The sequence below is a fragment of the Bubalus kerabau genome, chromosome 4 (genome assembly GCF_029407905.1).
Source record: "Bubalus kerabau isolate K-KA32 ecotype Philippines breed swamp buffalo chromosome 4, PCC_UOA_SB_1v2, whole genome shotgun sequence".
NCBI lineage: Eukaryota > Metazoa > Chordata > Mammalia > Artiodactyla > Bovidae > Bubalus > Bubalus kerabau.
In genome coordinates, this window is record NC_073627.1 from 9961188 (window position 1) to 9979669 (window position 18482).

The window sequence follows — 18482 nt, forward strand, 5'->3', positions numbered from 1 at the left end:
AGAGTAGGAGGAGGTGGACCAGCATGATAACAGAAGAAATGAGCAAGATCCAGCATCAAGCTCGAAGGAAGACATAATAATTATTTCAGAAAGATCCCCTGGAGATGGAAATGGCAACCCACCCCAGTATTCTTGCCTGGAAAATCCCATGGATGGAGGAGCCTAACAGGCTACAGTCCATGGGGTCGCAAAGAGTTGGACACGACTGAACGACTTCACTTTCCTTTCCTATTAGGATTTCAGTCCCCTGGTACCAGCGGCTCCAGGCAGCCAGCGACGGGGACCCTGGTTTGCTGGGGAAGGTGAGGCTGCCAGTGATGGTTGCCCTATGGACCTCTGCCAGGCTTCTAAGCTCCTGACAGGCAGGGCCATTTCCACCTTGGTGTCCCTAGCAGCTGCCACAGGAAGCCGGCGAGGATCCTCAGCTCAGCGAATGTTGGTTGAATAGCTTGAATAGCCAGGTGGAAGAATGTCAAGAGCCAAGGACGGGGCCCGGCTGCAAGGGAATGACAATGAGCCCGGCTCACTCTTGAGTTACCCCCAACCTCTGAGGGGGTCCACACAGTTGGGGCCGGGGAAGCAGGAGAGGGGGCGTGCACGGCCACACACGGGGGTAGGGGGTGGGGTGCCCGGGGGAGAGGGGTGGCCAGCCGCGCCCAGTGGCCAAGTGGTGGATGAGGCTGAAAGCCAAGGCCAGGACCTTGCCCAAGGGGTGTGGAGTCTCGCAGGTACATTTGGGGCTGCCGTGTGCATTGGTGTACATTCAGGGAGGCTGGGAGAGCCACAGAATCGCTAGGGTTAGGAAGGAAGATTGGGAAGAAGCTGAGTCCGTGTCTGTCCATCCGGAGAAGTTGTGAGAGAGGGTGGGTAAGGTGGACGGGATAACAGTCTGGAAGAGAGCATGAGGGGGCCGGAGGACCAAGGAAGGAAGAGGTGGGGGCAGGCAGGCAGGGGGGGAGGAACAGGGAGGTGGGAGCTCACTCTGCAGATCCAGCCCCAGGCATCATGGAGTGAAGCAAGCCTCAGGGCAGAGGGGAAGGAGTTGTTAGCCTCAGCTGCCAGTGTAGGAGGAGCTGGGGGTCTGGCCTTCCGCAGTTTTGTGAGTGGAACCTGGTGCCTTCAGAGGGTCAGGGAGGGGCTCACCCGGCTGGGAAGAAAGACGTAGGAAGCAAGAGAAAACAACCTCCTACCCTCTGCTCTTGCCTCTCAGGGAAAAGCCAAAAGAATCAGAGCTGCTGGCTTCCCTGCTGAGCTCCCATTGCAAAATTAGGGGAAATGAGGAGGAGAAATTACCAGTGAGGCTGGAGGAGAAAAAGCCTTAGAAATGAGACGTGTTTGGAAAAGGTGAGGTGGGGAGGAGCGGGGGAGGGGAGGATGCAGGCATCTGGAAATGGGTGGGGTCCAGAAGCAGGATGCTGGGGAGGGAGGCACAAGCCTTGGCTGTGAGGGAGCCTGGGGGCAGGAGGCGGGGCTGCCCGCCCACACAGTCTCTCCTCTCCTGACTCTGGTGGCAGCCACATGGGGGGCGCCTGAGCACCCCCTTCCTGCCACGGCAGCATGGCTGCCTGTCTTTGCTCTGGCCTCCCCGCCTTCCTCCAGCCTCTTCCTTCTCAGGGTCCAGCCCTCCTCCTGCTCCCTCCTGTTACCCTTCCAAGGCACGACCCCCAACAGAGCTCCTGCAGGTTTGACTCCATCCTGGCACCCGCTTCTCTGGGGACCCACTCTGACTCCCTCCTCATGGCTCAGAGCCAGCAGCTCCTAGTGACACCTCCCTCCCAGCTCCCTTCCACCCCCAGCAGCAGACCTCACCATCTCAGGGCCCCTGAGCCCTCAGGCCCTCCGAGAGCAGTCCAGCACCTGTTAATTTCTCAGGGGCCTTGCCTGGTGTTAGGGTAGGGTGGGGTGCATCCCAGGGCTCCTTGGTCAAGCCTTGAATAGACTAGCTTCTGGTCAGTGATGTGGGCACTTAAGGCAGCAACAGAAATGACCAGTGATTCCCACTCTGGCTTCATTTGGTCCAAGGCCCTTATGAGAGGAGGAAAAAGTCCTCTGCTACGTCGGGGCGCGTCCCAGGCCTGCGTGGAGAGGCAGTGGAACAGAGAGTCCACCGACAGGCATCCTGGGAGAGGCGGGCAGCCCCAGCCCTGGGCCCTCGCCCACCCTGGCCACTCTCCCACCGGGGAGGGAAGTGGAAGGCAGAGAAGACTACAGTGCCCTGGAAGCATCTGTCCTTTCTCTGCCCAGGAATCAGGTGCAGAGGAGGCCCGCAGGGCCTAGACTTGAGCCCTTTCGTGCCCAGACCCCCAGCATTCACACTTCCTGGTCTTGTCTGCCCATGCCAGGCTCCCTGCAGGAAGGGAGGAGGCTGGGTTGGTGTCTGGGGCCGCCAAAACAAAGCACCATGTGCTGGGAGGTTTAAAACAACACAGACAGACTCTCTCACAGTCCCGGCGTCCTGGCGGGCAGACATCCAAAACTCAGGTGCCTTGGGGGCTGGTTCTTTCTGGAGGCTCCGAGGGCGAGGTGTCCTTCAAGGTCTCCTAGCTTCTGTTGGTCACAGCAGTCTTTGGTGTCCCTTGGCTTGTGGCTGCATCGTCACCCAGTGTGACCTCAGTTGTAGCCCTCTTCTCCGTGTCTCTGGGTTTTCTCCTTGTCTATTTCCCTCTGGATTTAGGGCTCACCCCGAATTCAGGATAATTCCATCCCCACCTTTACCTAAATTACTTCTGCAAAGACCCTTCTTCTAAAGAAGGTCACAGACTCAGGTTCTGGATGGACCTGAATTTGTGCCACCCTGATGCTGAGAAAGATTGAGGGCAGGAGGAGAAGAGGATGACAGAGGATGAGATGGTTGGATGGCATCACCGACTCAACGGACATGAGTTTGAGCAAGCTCCAGGAGATGGTGAAGGACAGGGAAGCCTGGCAGGCTGCAGTCCATGGAATTGCAAAGAGTCGGACATGACTGAATGACTGAACAACACTTCAACCCACTGCTGCAGGAGATGGAGGCAGAGCCGTGGTCCCCCAGGGTGGATGGGGCACCCCTGTGTGTCCCAACAACAGGAATGGGCCCAGCAGGTGTGTGGGGGGGTGTTGCTTGGCAGGGTCCAGAGGGCAGAGGGAGGTGAGGCCCCCTCCTCACCCCGTGCAACTGGCTCAGTGCCCCCTTGTGGAGCCTTCCTCCATCCCCGTTTACCCACCTGCCCTCACCTGGGGTGGGGGGGGACAAATGCAATGTTGCCTTTTGATTTCATCAAGTTATTAAGACCAAGTGACAAATGCTCTTCAAGGAAGGTGATCAGGACCGGCAGGCAGCCGGGAACAAAGGATGATACCCACCCTCCACCACCGTGGGAGCGCCAGGGTTGGCTGAGCGAAGGGGGGAGGGGGAGGGGAGGGGGAAGGCTGGGGAGGGGGGCGTGGACTCTCCCACCGCAGCCAGGCAGAGGGGAGGCCCAGCCTCGCCTTCCCTTCCAGGGGAAGCGGGAAGCGGCGTGGCCACGATTTAATATGCAAAGGTGGAGAGGCTGGCACCGCAGCGTGCCATATTTCAAACAAAGAATATACAACAAAGGGCTGGAGGATGCGGGGATTTGTCAGAATTCAGCGATGGGAGAGATTTGCCGAGTGGAGGGGCCTGTGACCTTGGGCTTGAGAGCTTTGGAGCGAACAGGCGGCTGTTGAAGACGGAACAAAGAGATGCTTGTGATTACATAATTTAATAGAATGGTCTTAAACTGTTGGGAGGGGGGATTAGGTGGCACCAGAGAATTGTTTTTTCTTCCAGGAGATGTAAGGAGGATGTAATGGAGGGGAAAAAGCAGGGGAGGGGGGAGGAAGAGGGTGGAGAGCTTTCTGAGAGGAAAGGAGAGAGAGGCAGTGAGAAGAAACCTCCCTCCCTCTCTCCCTCCCTATGGGTTCAGGTTCAACCCCAAAGAGCAGGTGGTTTCAGGGAAGGGCTGGGGTTTGAGGAAGGTGATCCGGGATGCCGCAGGGCTGCCAGCTTCCCCAGCCTGGGGGTCCAGGCGTCTGGGCACAGGGGAGGGGTGTATGTGCAGCTTTGGGCTCAATGATGACAGGGTCTGGGAAACAGAGCTGGTGGGAGGCAGAGAGCCATGGGGTCAGACTGGGCCCCCTCATGCAGGTGTCAGACCTCTGAAAGTGCCAGCTACGGCACACTGTGGGGCTGCAGGCACAGGGACGGGCGGCGGGCGGGACCACCTTGCTGCCAGGTCGGACGGGGACTGGACCCACTTGCGTGCCTGCCTGTGCCAGGCGTCCCTGGTGTCCCTGAGCCTGAGCAGAGTACCCCTGCCAGGACACCAAAGTCCAGACCCTTCGCTGTCATAGGGCTAGTCCCCTTCTCCTCGTTTGTGTCTTGGCATTCTTTTTCTTAAAGTTCCTCCCATTCCCAAATTGTCTAAGCTTCAGGTCCAGCTAAGATTGGAATCTACCAGGCGGTCTTCCCAACCCATCCAAGGCAGAATGGCTGTGGTTCGTCCTGCAGCGTGCCAGAAGCCTGACTCCCAGACAGCTGGGGGTGCAGAGAGGGTGCTCAGGAGAGCATCAGAGCCAGGTAGGGGTTGGGGTGGAACGGAGTGGGAGAGGGGTGTGAGGGAAGGCTGGTGGGTGACCAGGCAGCTCTGTCCAGGAAGTGGGGATGTCCTAGTGGGCCAGACAGGGAACCTCATTGCCCGGCCCAGGGTGGCCAGCCACCTAGAGCATGTTTCCCCTAGAAAGATTTTCTCGGTTTTACACTAGCTGCTCTGGCCATGGGCTGAGTCACTCCCAAGACCTGGGAAACTAGAGGAGAAGAAAATAGAGTTTCTAAATCACACTGGAGGGGTTGAGGCCAAGCAGGAAGAGGCTTCTGGAGTTGGGAGGGGGGTGTCCTGGGCGTGGAGGGGGGATGTCCTGGGGAGGCAGGGCACCGAGGGTCATCGCCTCTGTTCCCAGACCTGGCGTGGCCCCAGGGGCACTGGGGCAGCTCTTGGGCCCACCCTGGACCCACTGAGATAAACCCTGCATTGGGGGTGAGTCTGTGTTCTAACAAGTGCTCTGGAGACTCTGATGACCCCAGCCCAGCATCAAGCCAAGCACTGATCTCGGGGCCAGTGGCAGAGGGCCCTATACCTGGCAGGTGCCTGCTCCGCTCCAGAGTGGGGGGCTTCTAGCACCTCATCCTTGCCCTTCACCTCTTCTCTGCACAACAGGAGGGGCTGGGAAGCATTGGAAGAGAAGAAGCAGCTGTTTCTTTTTCTCCTCTAGTCCCTGGGGACTAGGGAGGGGCATGCTCAAGAGACAGGAGGGGCAACTGTGGACGCAAACAGTCCAGGAAATCTCCCTTTAAATGGGCTGGAACTCCAGCTGTGGGGCACTGGTGGACCCCCTCCTCATGAGGCACCGGTTGCAGGAAACCAGGACACGCAGGGCATGGGTGTTGTAAATGACCCGGTGTTATGCCTCCTGCACACGTGGGGGATGCTCAGGACTCCTTTGGTGAGTGGCAGGTGGCTCAAACAGTAAAGAATCTGCCTGCAACACAAGAAACCTGGGTTTGATCCTGGGTCGGGAAGATCCCCTGAAGATGGGAATGGTTATCCACTCCAGTATTCTTGCCTGGAGAATCCCATGGACAGGGGAGCCTGGCAGGCTACTGCCCATAGTCTTGCAAAGAGTCAGACATGACTAACACTTTTACTTTCAGTGTGGCCTTGGAGGAAGGGCAAGGCTTGAGTCAGGGCGCCTGGACCAGTCACCTACTTAAGGTGTGGCCCTGGGCCTCAGTCTCCTCTTCTGCAAAATGGGGGGTAAGGATAGGACCTGCTCATGGGCTAACTGTGAGAAAGGGGTAGAACGAGGTGATATGCAGGAGAGGGCTCTGCAGGCTGCAGGGGCCTCTCACCCCAACTTCTGCTCTAACTCCATCTCCCAGGTAGTCATCATCTCCAGAATCAGCATAAAAACAGCCCCCTCTGTCCACCCAGAAAGAAACCTGGTTGGGGGCGTGATGAGCTCTGCTCAGAGGAGACAAGCCTTTGCCTTTTCCTGCATCACTTTAACCCTTCTAGAGCCCAGGTTCAAAGCTGTTAAGCACTTCAAGAGGCCACCTGGGAAGTGTGGCTAGGCCACTGGAAACTGGTCAGTGGTTACAGACTGATGGTTCTGCCTGAAACAAGCCTCTCTGTGTGTGCATGTGTCTCTCCATTTCTGTCTCTCCCCCCATCCCCTACTCTGATGCCCCCAGGACATGTTTCTAATGCTATTCATAGGGACGTGACCTCTCTATTATTTAGTCTCTTAGCTGTCGTCCTGGTGATTTTCTGTTCTCCAGAATAGAAATTCCCTCCAAAAGGGGACATCTCCCCAAACCGTGTGAAATACCCTGCTCCCAGGGATAGCTGAGCATGTCTGCACTGCCCCCTCCCACTGGAGACTTCTTCTCTAACCCACATCCCTCGGGCTGTAGCTTAAACTTATTTCATGTTCTGCTTTTCATTTTCATTCATTTCTCTACTTAACAGACTGATAGATGGAGAATGGCCCTTTATCAAACTCTTAATTCCATCTCTGGACCTTTCATCCTTTTCCGCTGCAGAAGAGCCCCAGCCCACCGGGGTCTGGTGCCCAGGGATCCTGGTGAAGCCCTCAGCTTGGCTGTCACCCAGCCTTGGCAGGATCCAGGCTTGGGGGTCCTCTTGCAGAGTCCAGGGTCCTCTTTCCCTTCACTTCACGTCATTATTAAGAGATGATGCTGGTCTGGGAGCAAGAACCCTTTGGCTCTGGAAAAATTATGTGTGACACTTTACATATGGATCAGGTAATTAATGGATGCCCCGATTTCCTCCACCAGCACATAAAGAGAGCGAGGACAGGACTCTAATTCCAGATAATTAAAGAGCGATCGAGTTCGCTCGCGCTGCTCGGGGAGTGCAGGCTGCTGTCATTAACACTGCCGAGCCCTCTCCATTCTCCACACCTCGCTGCAAACCACGGGGCCTCGGCTCCCCCGAGGGCTGGTGAGCTGCAGAGCCCACGCAGCCCGCCCGCCACGTAATTGAAGCGGCCACATCTGCGGCACCGCCGAGTCCGGGATGGGGCGGAGCAGTCTGTAACCGAGGGGGGACAGCCTGCTGCCACTCTCCCCTCTGGGGCCGGTCTGCTTCTCTCTGCCCTCCCCAGGTATGCATCTGTATGTGTGTGTGCACACATGCATGTGTCTGTGCATGTGTTTGTGTGTGCATATATGTTCATGTGTGTACGTGTTTGTGTGCACACACGTGTACATGTGTGGGTACATAGGCATGTGTGTTTGGGTGTGTGTACGTGTGTGTGTGTGGTTGGGATGAACCCCAGAATGGCCTCTCCAGGTCAGCCACATCTGATCTTAGGAACTTGGCTTCTGGGAACCACACAGAGCTCAGAGGCTGCAGCTGCCACCCAGGAAAAATGAGTGGCACTGGGTTAGAGCAGCCCCAGTGAGGGCGCAGTGTCCCCGCTTCAGCCCCAAGTAACTGCCCCTCGCCGCACTTGGCCACAGGAGACTTCCAGGACTTCTGAGGGCCTCCACTGCCCCAGGAACTAAGGGCTCCCTGGGTTTGGGAAGTGGCCATAATTGGTGGTCCATGAGATGAACCACAGGCAACCTCGTTCCTAAGGATCATCGTCCCTGCCGATGTCCAGGGTCTCCAGGCTGTTGTTCCTCCTGGGGAAGGTGCAGAGGTGGATGGACATCCCGTGGTGAACGTGAGCCCGTCCTCGGCAGCCTCTCCGGGAGAGGAGAGCAGCGGCTAATTGCGACCGAGAGGACTGACATATCCTGGTTCTCACCGCACATCTGTCACGTTTCCTGATAAATATCAGCCCTTACTCTGTCAGCTGGGGCTTCTGGGGTCTCTGTGCTTTTTCACCTGTCTCCAGTTCACTCTTGGCTAGTGGCCTCTGGAAATACAGGTGTGCTTATTTCCACAGATCCTGACTAAATGACTGCGGGGGCCAGGTAGGCACTGGGCTAGTCGCTGGACTGGGGATGAACAGAATGAGCTCTGGGCAGCTGGTAGCCAATGTGGAAATGCAGCTAGGCAGCAGAGTGCGGCGGGCATGCAGGATAAGCCGAGCCCGGGTCTGCTGGGGAAGTCTGCAGAGGAGATGGAGCTGGCCTGTTCCCTGCCAGGCAGAGAGGACAAAGGAAGGGAGGGACCCCACGTAGGGTGTTCACAGTGGACATGAGGGTGTGTGTGCCAGGATCTGAGTGTGCACAAGCCAGTGTGTGCTGTGGGAGCTCCAGAGATCGCCCCATCTCTCCTCCGCCCCGGGTAGCCCACATCTTCCTGGAGAGCACCTGGCCACGCCTCTCAGGATAAGACCCTGAGAAGTTTCAGGCCCAGTAGGCTGACAATCATCACCTGGTTTTCCCTACAAATTGAGAACAGTATTAAGTTTTCCCTGAAACCCACTTTCCCCTAAGCCTGGCTACAGGGCAGGGGGCAGTGCTCACACTTAGTGAGACTTTTGTTTCATTCTATACCTCTCCCCCAAACCCCAGACTCTTATGTCCACCTACCTACTCAATATGTCCACATGTATGGCATCTCAAATTCAAGGTCAAAATTAAACTTAACCTCTTCTTCACCTAGCAATCTGCTGCCACTAAAAGCCTTGGAGTTACCCTTATTCCCTTCTTCCTGGTTCATCCCTAAACCCAATGACAAGTGTCCTTATAAGAGAAAGGCAAGTCTGAGGTTCTGAGACTCAGGGAATAAGGCCATGTGAGGTCAGAGCCAGAGACTGGAGTGATGCGGCTGCAAGCCAAGAACACCTGCATCACCAGAATCTCGAAGAGAGGAACTTCCCTGGTAGCCTGGTGGTTAAGAATCTGCCTTGCAATGCAGGGGACGCAGGTTCGATCCCTTGTCGGGCAACTGAGATCCCATGTGCTGCAGGGCAACTAATAAAAGATTCCACATGACACAATGGAGATCCCACATGCCAAAACTAAGACCCGAAGCAGCCAGATCGGTTAAAAAAAAAAAAAGAATCTGGAAGAGAGGAGTAAGCGTCCTGCTCAGGAGCCTTCAGGGGCAATGCAGCCCCGCTGACACCTTGGTTTCAGTCTTCTGGCCTCCAGAACTCTGAGAGAAGCAGTTTGCTAAGATGATCATGATGGTTTTCTCTAGTTAGGTAGATTATTTGGTTATGACTTTACTTTTTTCTTTATAGTTGATCTTCCTTGCAGCCAGAACCAGTAAAAGTCATTCTAAAGCAAAAATAATATACCTAGAGAACAGGCAAAAGCAGGAATTGGTGAGTATATTTGGGTTCAAGGCTCTCAATTTTCTCATTGCCTATCACCCACGCACCTGTCTAGGCCACACCTGCTGTGTCCTAAGCTGCAAACTACCATTTGGATCAGAGTTCCTCATTCCTAAACCCTCCCTTCTAAAGTGATCATGGCTAATATGCTTTCCCAGGAATAGCTTCATTGCATCAGAAAATCTAAATTCAAGGTAAAATCCTGCCAGTCGGTTGTGGCCTTCGGTGGGGGGAGACACTAGACAGGGGAGCCTGACAAAAAGAACAAAGAACACAAGGTCTGCAAGCAAAGCACTTAGACTGAAGCCACAGGCTGTATGGCTTTAGGGAAGCTGCTTAACATCTCTGTGTGTTATTCCTCGTCTGTAAATTGGGTTTCCTCAGAGTTCCTTACATACTGAGGCATTTGTGAGTCTTCCGTGAGATGCTTTCCATAAACCCAGGGGACGATGGCTGGCATGCACCAGGAGCCCACTGGAGGGTCACTGCAGCTGTGATGAGTCAGCCAGTGCATGGGAACAGATGCTCCCAGCAGCGGTTCTCAGCTCCACAGCCCCCGGGTGCCCACCCTCAAGCCCCTTGCACACAGAAGCCAGCACCAGGCTGCTGCATACTGAACCAAGGGCCCAAGAGAGAAGCAGGGCATCCAGTGTGACTTCTGATGCTCTGGGATGGGGTCTCTGGGGATCTGCGGGTGACAGGGGAGGCTGCTGGTGTGTTGAGCAATTTCCTCCAGCCCAGGAGCTAGGGGCAGCCTGAGGAGGCAGCCTGCCCTCCTGGAGCCCAGAGGCTGCAGACAGCAGTCTGTGCATCTGTGAGAGGCAGTGTGCTTCAACGGGTTTTTCTTTTTCACTTTTTGCAATTTGCTTTTGCTCCGGCAGAATCAAGGTAGCCCTTGCATAGAAACACCCAGAGAGAGAAGCTGAGAGATTCAGACCTGGAGAAGCAGAGGGCACAATTTCCTCTCCCACAGGCTGCAGTGAACAGTTGGGGGCACTCAGGTGGACTTCTCTGCAGGCCAGTGGTCACAGCAAGAGGCTATGTTTCGAGGCCTCCAACCCAATCCGTGGAACGCCGCACGGATCTCAGGTCCCTCCACCTCTCAGCATCTCTGTGGTCAGCAGGGCAACCCGGGGATGTCATTTCTCATCCTACTCTGTAGACTTCTGCCTTCTAGGACTCCAGGAGCCCACAGCCACCCCAGACCTGCTGCATCAGCCTCGGGCCAGGGTTTGGGAGTCTGTATTTTGAGCCAGAGCCCCCGGGAATTCTAATGACAAAATGGCCCCAATCCCACCTTCAGGTGCTGGGGGTCTGAGTTAGTACGTGGCCTTCCCCAGGCAGGGTCCCCAGTGAGGGCTGTGTGGAGAGCCCTGGTCCTCTGCTGGCAGGTCCCGGGGAGAAGGCTGGGCCAGTTGCCCTGTGTCCCCAGGCCGGTCACAGGACTGGGCGAGCAGCTGGCTACCAGTGGGCATTTATTGAACAAACGCTGTCTGTGGGCCTGGAGGTTCCCTCCCAGCAGATGGACTTGGACAGGAGAATTCAGATGCAGGGACTCAGCCTTGTCCAAACCACAGACACCTCTGTTGGCAGGAGCCAAGGAGCCCTGGTGGCTGAGGGTGGGGAAACACACATCGTGCAACAGATTGACAAAGGGTCTGCTGGCTTTGTGCTTTTCAGTTTTTCTGGAGTGTGTGTGCACACCTGTGTGTACATGTGCGCACGTGCATATGTGTGCTTGTGTGTGCATGGGTGTGTTTGTATGTGCATCTGTGTAGATGGTCCTGTGTGCATGTGTAGCAAGAGGCTGGGGGAGGAGTGTGGAGTTACTTGTGTCCTTGAGTGTTGAAATCTCCACTGTTCCTCCTTCTGGGATGTACAAGTCCAGGAACCCCCCTCCCCTTGGATCGAGGTGGCTTGTCCCCAGAGATCTGGGGAGGGACAGAGGGACACGTACCCAGAGCAGCTGTGATCTGGGGCCAGCTAGGCAGAGGTTCGTGGAAGAGGCGGGGAGAGTTGTCTTTGCGTCACAGAGCTATATCAATGCCCCCCAAATCCAAGGCTGCCAGTTGTATCCAGGCTGGGGGGACTCCTGGCTCAGCCTTGACCTCCCCAGGGCCTTCCCCAGGCTGGGATGCAAGCGACCCTCCCCGGGGCCACAGGGCTCTTGGGATACCAGGAGGCGAGAGGGAGATGGTGAGGCCGTAGCCTCAGTCTTTGGCCTGGGCTTCTTTCTGAAGGAGCTGCCTGCAACAGAAGTCTCCAGGAGCTGATCAGAGTTTTCCAGTGGCTCCCGAAAGGGATACACAGGCTTTTCCAACCCCTTTCCTCACGCTGGCCCCAGGCTCCCAGCCGCCCTGCCCTCTCCCGCCTTCTCTCCTCCCACCTCTCTCTCCTGCCTCCATCTTTGGGCCCACCTCCTGGCCCCTGGTTTCCATCTCCAGGTCCCCCCCTCTCCTCCAATCCTCAGCCAACCTCCTCCGCTCTCCCCTCTTCTTCTTCCTGCAGCCAAGAGAAGCACGGCCAGTCAACTGTGCCTCTAATGAAAAACACATATCCACGGGCTGCTTCTGCCTCCTGCCTTATTAATTCAACCTTTCCTCAGATGCTGCCTCCCACCTTTCCTGGGCTCCGTAAATAAATGTAATTAGCCAGCAGCAGGCGCTTTCATCTGCGCTTGCCCAGTGAGCTGGGTCCATCGGCTGAATGCCAAGGATGGCGTTAGCTCCATAGGGGGTGGTGAGGTCTGCCTTTGGAGACCCCCTTCCCTGCTTGCAGGCCTGGGCTCTGGGCCCTTGCAGGACGGGACAGACCTGGCTGTGATGCACAGGCCGGGAGACGGCCGGCACGGGTCAAACCTCTGTATCTGGGTCGAACCTGAGCTCTGTCGGGGCTGGTGGGAATAGGTGGGTGAGCTCAAGGAAGGGGCTGAGCCCATACCTGCCTTGCCGGGAGCTGGGGGAGGAGGTGGTTGGCTCTGTGTGGGTGTATGGTTTCAGCTCCGATGTTAGATCTCAGGGGAGTTTTACAGAAGGGGAAGTGCCTGATGGATGACTCCAAACGCTGGCGGGGGCGGTTTCCAAGTCCTTTTCTTTCTGATTTTGGGTAATTTGCTTGGCTGTGCCAGGCTGATGGTGCAGCTCTGGAGCAGCTGGCCCGAATGCCTCCCACTCACAGAGCAGCACCAAGATGAGAGCAGGCGGGCCTTGTCTGGGGCACGTTAAGTGCAGGGAATCAGGAACAAGGTGCCGCTTGCATGTGGGGTTTTGCCCAGGTGGAAACAGGAGTACATGTTCTGAGTGTGAGCATCAGGGGCCTGCGGCTGCAGTAACAAAGCACCACAGGCAGCTTAAACCCAGGAACAATCGCCCTCAGTCCTGGAGGCAGCAGAGGTTTCTTCTGAGCCTCTGCCGTTGGCTTGCAGACCGCGTCTTCTCCATGTCCTCTCATGGCCGTCCCTCTGCGTGTGTCTGTTTCCCAATCTCTTCTTATAAGGTCACCACTCGTGTGGGATTAAGGTCCATCCGTATGACCTCATTTCAACTGCATCCTCTTTTTAAAGACAGCCTTTCCAAATATGAGCTGAGGCCCTGGGGATTAGAACTTGAACATACGAATCTGGGGGAGAGATAATTCAGCCCACAATAGCCTCTGGATAATAATAAGACATTGGGGAAAAAAAAAAAAAAAAAACAGGAAGTCCCTTTGATCAGCCTGCACATGTTCAATGAGCTGCCGGTTTTCTTTGGACTCAGTCGCCATCTGATGCCACAGGCTCTGGTGAACATCCAGCCTTTGTTGAGCCCCTGCAACATTCCAAGTCCTGTCCTGGGCATGAGGGCATGTGGAGGATATTACAATCCCACTTTATAGATTGGGCAACAGTGATTGAGGTTAGGGGACATGTCCAACCAATGAGGGGCAAAGCTGGGATTCAGACCCGGGTCTTTCTACTAACCCACGCTCTGTCCACACTGCCTTAGCAAGCCACATCTCCGGCTAGCTGCTGGCCAATCAGAGCTCTCTCCCATCTCTGCCCCGCCTCCAGGTCCAGGGGTCTTTGCAGATCTGTCCTGAACCCTTATTTTAAACTTGCTCCCTCCCCACTCCCAGGCCCCCCTTACTTTGCTCAATATGCCTCTAGACCCTTTATCATTTTCTAACACCACCAACATATGCATATTTATCATATTTCTTCATGCTGTCTCCCCTCCATCCACTGTAACATAAATGAGGGATCTTGGCTTTGTTTCCTGACGTATCTCAAGTACCTCTGACAGTGCCTGGCCCTTAGTAGGTGCACAGACTCCTTGGATGTTGAATGACCAGAGGCAAACCTCCCCTGCAAAGTCAAAACTCTCAAGTCTTGGCTTCTGCCTGGGGGCTGGACAGGGAGCGAGGGCTGTAATTGGCAGGTACATATGTCTTTTATTAATAAAAATTGGGGAACACATTTCCACTTCCTTAATTTATTCAATTTTGTTGGCAACACTTTTCAAAATATGGCATCCATGCAGGGGAGGCAGTGAGGGTTAGGACAGCAATAACCGGAAACATTGGCTCAGAAGCAGAAGAGGCAGCCCTGGATTTGAGGCCCGTCCTGCAGCCTCACTCATTCACGTGGGACTTCCTGCAAGGTTCGTTCCCTTCTCGCTTCCTCATCTATAAAGGGGGATGCAGACATCCGCTGTGTGTGCCTCGCAGAGGCATCGTAAGGATTTGAGGGGATAATCTGTGCAAAAAAGCATGAACTTTACATAAAACTGTAAATTCACAACCTGATTCATTAGGGAAAGAATGACGTCAAGGAAAGACTCTGGATCACTCTGCATTTGAAGCCAAAATCTCCCTTAATGAATCGTGTAACCCCAGGCAAGGTAGACGAGTAATAATGCACACTTTTGGCCATGCCAGGCCCCGTGGCAGGCGAGGTTGCCGCTAACACCTCCAACACTCCCTGCTGTGTGTGGGGTCCAGTTTGTGTGGGTTATGAATAAACGTGTGAGTTGAAATGCAACCCCCTGAGACCCAGTGTCCCTCATTATAGAAAATAACGCTAGAGATACCCATTGTGCACACCCAGAGTTCCCTCTTCTCATGATCCAGTCCTGGAGGAAAAGTACTATGAACAAGAAAGCAAGGAAAGGCAAGACCTGGGGCTTTTATCCCTTTCATCCTAACCGGACCCAAGCTCCTGCCACCCCCACCAGGTAACCGCTCCACGATTTGGGCAAATGACCACTGCTTGGTCTCCGTGTCCTTCTCTGTTGGGCAAAAATGCAGTGCCTACCCGCGAGGACCAGGCTCATGATTCTGGAATCCTGTTGTCCATTCCTAATTCAAGGAATAGAATATGGCAAATCTGCGGCTTGTGACCTCGGGCCCTGCCACTGTTGCTGGGCAGCGTTTCCTGGGGCTCTACGCACTGTTCACGTTTCACAAGTGTCGAAACTGGCCACCTGCCCCACCCCTGACCCCAAGGAAGGCACATCAGCGGCCAGCCTGGGTGACTTAATTTGGAAATAGAACTGTTTTGACTTGTCAGACGCCACTACTTTGGCTGTTTTTGGCACACGTGGTCCAAGCTTTGGGTCACTTGCCCAGAAAGCAATAGCATGGGCTGAGGGCAGCTTTGTGCTCCCGTCTCTGGAGAATTGTGCAGGCTGAGCCCGGTGGGCCTCTCTCCCTTTGGAGAAGCTCGCACATGCCTCCGAGAACCCCTGCCCCGTCTTTATCAGCAAGGAGCCTCCACAGCTGCTGGCGGGTCGCCAGCTCAGCTCTCCAGCTCCGTGTCTACCCGGGAGCTGTCAGTCTGGGTGTCACTGCTGGATACTGTGCATCGGTTGGCCCAGTAACCTGGGTGCTAAGTCGCTTCAGTTGTGTCCGACTCTGTGCCACCCCATGGACTGCAGCCTGCCAGGCTCCTCTGTCCATGGGATTCTCCAGGCAAGGATACTGGAGTGGGATGCCATTTCCTCCTCCAGGGGATCTTCCCGACCCAGGGATCAAACCTGTATCTCTTAGGTCTCCTGCGTTGGCAGGCGGGTTCTTTACCACTGAGCCACCTGGGAAGCCCTACAGGGATGCTGAATGTCCTCAATGTTGGGGAGCCCTTAGACCCACTGGAAGGGAGTGCCCAGGTTGCCAAGAAACTGGCAACAGAGTGAGCCCCAATCCCTGCTCGTCAGACTGGTGAATCTGAGGTTCAGGAATCTGACCCCCAGAGCTTTAGTTCCCAGGCGGTGCTTTAACCACCGCACTGCCCAGCCACCTCATCCCACCCAGTTAGAATTCCCCTTCTGATGAACCAGTGTTTCAGGGGCCATTCCTCACTTCCCAGCCTCCTTCATTGACCATCATTAAGGCAAACAGGGACACAAGGTCTGAAAGTCCCAGAGGAAGGGACCCCATCAAGCTCAGTGGCTTGTTCCAAGTAACCCAGACAAACCAGCCCTCCAGACCGTGGGTGCCAGTCACAGCATCCAACACATCTGAGTGGGGAGCACGGGTTGCTGGGTGACTGAGATGCTAAAAAGATCGTCCCACCCTTTCTGTCCTTGATTACGGCTCTCACCAGTTGGCCTGACCAAACCAATGGAGTTCCCAAGGCTTCCTGGAGCCCTCCTCAAGGTCAAGGTCAAGTTCATCTTCACCTCCTACCCGGCCTTGCCCACTCATGACCTCTCCTGTGCCTTGGTCACCCTGAGGCCAGACAGTCAAAGCTGTGGATTCCAGAGGGTGAGACTGGCTTCCCTTTCACTGATGGCTGTGATCTGGAACACCCAATGCAGGTGACCTCTCTGTTTTTTCTCTTTTTAAAATTTATTTATTTTTAACTGAAGGACAATTACAATATTCTGCTGGTTTCTGCCATACATCAACATGGATCAGCCATAGGTACACATATGTCCCCTCCCTCATCCTCTCTGTTTTATTCAGCCTGGGAAAGAAAAGAGGGAGGAGGTCTGGGTGAGGTCCAGCGTCGGTCAAGGGTTTCAGCAAGGTGGGATGCAGATGTGCACATTTGCAGAAAGGGAACAGGAGACAGAGAAGCAGGAAGGAGCATCACTGAGTTGGATGAGAGAAGAAGGTTGATGGGGTTCCTAGAGGAGGCAGCAGGTGGAAGTGGGAACACACAGGAAGCTGAACTTAATAAGGTGGGGGAGGGAAGGAACTCGGCCATCACCCCTTGGAAAGCCACTGGAGCAGGGATGCTCCCTATGGCCTTTTCCAGCTGAGTGGGAAGAGACCTCTCTGATTGTCTGCCTTCCCCATCCTCATTGGGGACTTCTTACCCTGTGACCCCAGTAACCATCCCACTGCCTTCCTGCAGCCCAGCTCAGCTCCCTGGCCGCTCCTCCGTCCCCCTGGGGGGCCTGCAGGTGTGTGCAGGTAGCCGGAGGGACCTGCTCAATGTCACATTTCACCTGGATTCCAGCACAGACTTTGCAGGCAGCCTGGGAGCAGAAATCCTAGGGGAAGGGGAAGAGAAACCAGAGCTGAAACAGCGTGCCTGGGGCAAAGTGAAGCCCACCCCCCACCCCTAGGGACATGCCGTGACAGCAAGGGAATTCAGGGAGCCCCTTCTGCTTGGGCGAGCTTAAGGGGCAAGGAACTCCATCTCTGGAACCTCAAAGCATCAGGAAAACTGGTCTCCTGAGCGCAGTCTTGACTTTGGTTGGACAGCAGCCATGTGCCCTTGGCAGGTCCGTTTCTTGCCATGAAAGGAAGAAGTGGGACTAAGCGAGGCCCTGGACCCCATCAGGGCTACGCTGCTCTGGCCCTGAGGTTCGGCATTTCTCCTCGCTCCCCTCAGATCTCCTCTGCGCCTCTGAAGACATCAGCAGGTCTCAGGCCCACGTGTGGTATTGAGGGTGCACACATGCGGCTGCTGGGGCCTCCTGTAGAAGAGTCCTTGGCTGCAGACACAGGAGGCTCCCCAGGCCAATGGAAGCAAGAGAGACCCATGGGAAGGCTCTGGCGGGTGAAGGGTGCTCACAGAGTCGGGGTACTGGTAGCAGAGGTTACTGCACGCCAAGAAGGATGTCACTGGATTCCTGTCCATCCGGAGTCCCCTGTTCAGGGGTCATGGTCCTGGGAGATTGTCTGGACATGTCTACCCCCTGGCCCTCTGTCCCAGGGCAGGGGACACAGAACTGGTCTCTTTGTCTTCTGTGGGGGGAGGTGGGCACCCAGAGGCGCTGAGAGGGAGATGACGCCCCCAGAGGAAAAGCAGGGGCCTCTTGGCAGCTCGAGCTTGAAGCCAGCGACAGCAGCCCCACATCCGTTTGGCAAGATATCAAATGAAAGGCTTGAGAGCAGAGACCAGGAGAGCAGAACTGAGTAAGACGCAGGATGAGGGAGGGGGCGCGGGGGTGGGGGCGAGCGCGGAGCCCTGCGGCAGGCCCTTCCCAGCTCAGGTTCCAGTGACTTCTGCAGGCCGTGTGTTCTCTTTAGAAGCCTTGGCTGCTTGGTTGAAGTTCAGATGGTGGTCCCACACCGAGTGCTAATCTCTGCTTCACAAAATGACCCTGAGAACACCACGAGTGCTTGTTCCCATACTCAGGCTAGACCTGGAATCCACAGGGCTCTGCCCTTTCGCTCTGTGGCTTCTGAGCCCAGCGTCCTGGGGCCCCGCATTTGTGCAGCCAGTTGGAGCGCATTTACTGTGACTTTGATCAGCCTGGATTGGGAAACCTCTAGGAAAAGGAGAATCTTCCCAAATCTCCATTCCACAGAGTCAGTGCTTATTTCAATCAAGAAGCCTCGGACTCACATATTTCTATTCTTGGGGACTGTGGTCTCTCCTCTCGAAAACTGAGCTGTTCGATTGCCTCTCTGCACAGTCAGATGCCGGGGGACAAGGCAGAGCACAGTTTCCAAAGGCAGGGAGTGGAGGGGTCTGGCTAAGGTCGAGTTTGGACCTGGGTTTAGAGGGCAGATCTTCCTGGCTCATCCCAAAGTGGCAATAAGCCAGGAGTCTCTCTGTCAGGAGGGCCTCACCTGGTGCGGGCGCCTTCCCCCAAAGCTGGCTCTCCCTCTGTCTGCCTTGTCAGGGCTTGAGGCTGGGCGGGGGGGAACGAGTCCCTCGTTGCATTTTCCCCGGCCAATTGGCCACCTGCGAGACATCTTTGCAGCCTCAGAGTCCTTCTCCTACTGGAGTCTAG

At 55.5% G+C, this 18482-nt stretch overlaps 1 long non-coding RNA gene across 1 annotated transcript; it reads left to right on the plus strand.

Moving 5' to 3' along the window:
• Positions 1-1194: 1194 nt before the first annotated feature.
• On the plus strand, positions 1195-10554 carry LOC129651127 (uncharacterized). The gene is made up of 5 exons (XR_008714018.1): positions 1195-1344; positions 3003-3081; positions 4429-4579; positions 9223-9306; positions 10197-10554. It is a non-coding gene; the product is annotated as an uncharacterized LOC129651127 (long non-coding RNA).
• Positions 10555-18482: the final 7928 nt, after the last annotated feature.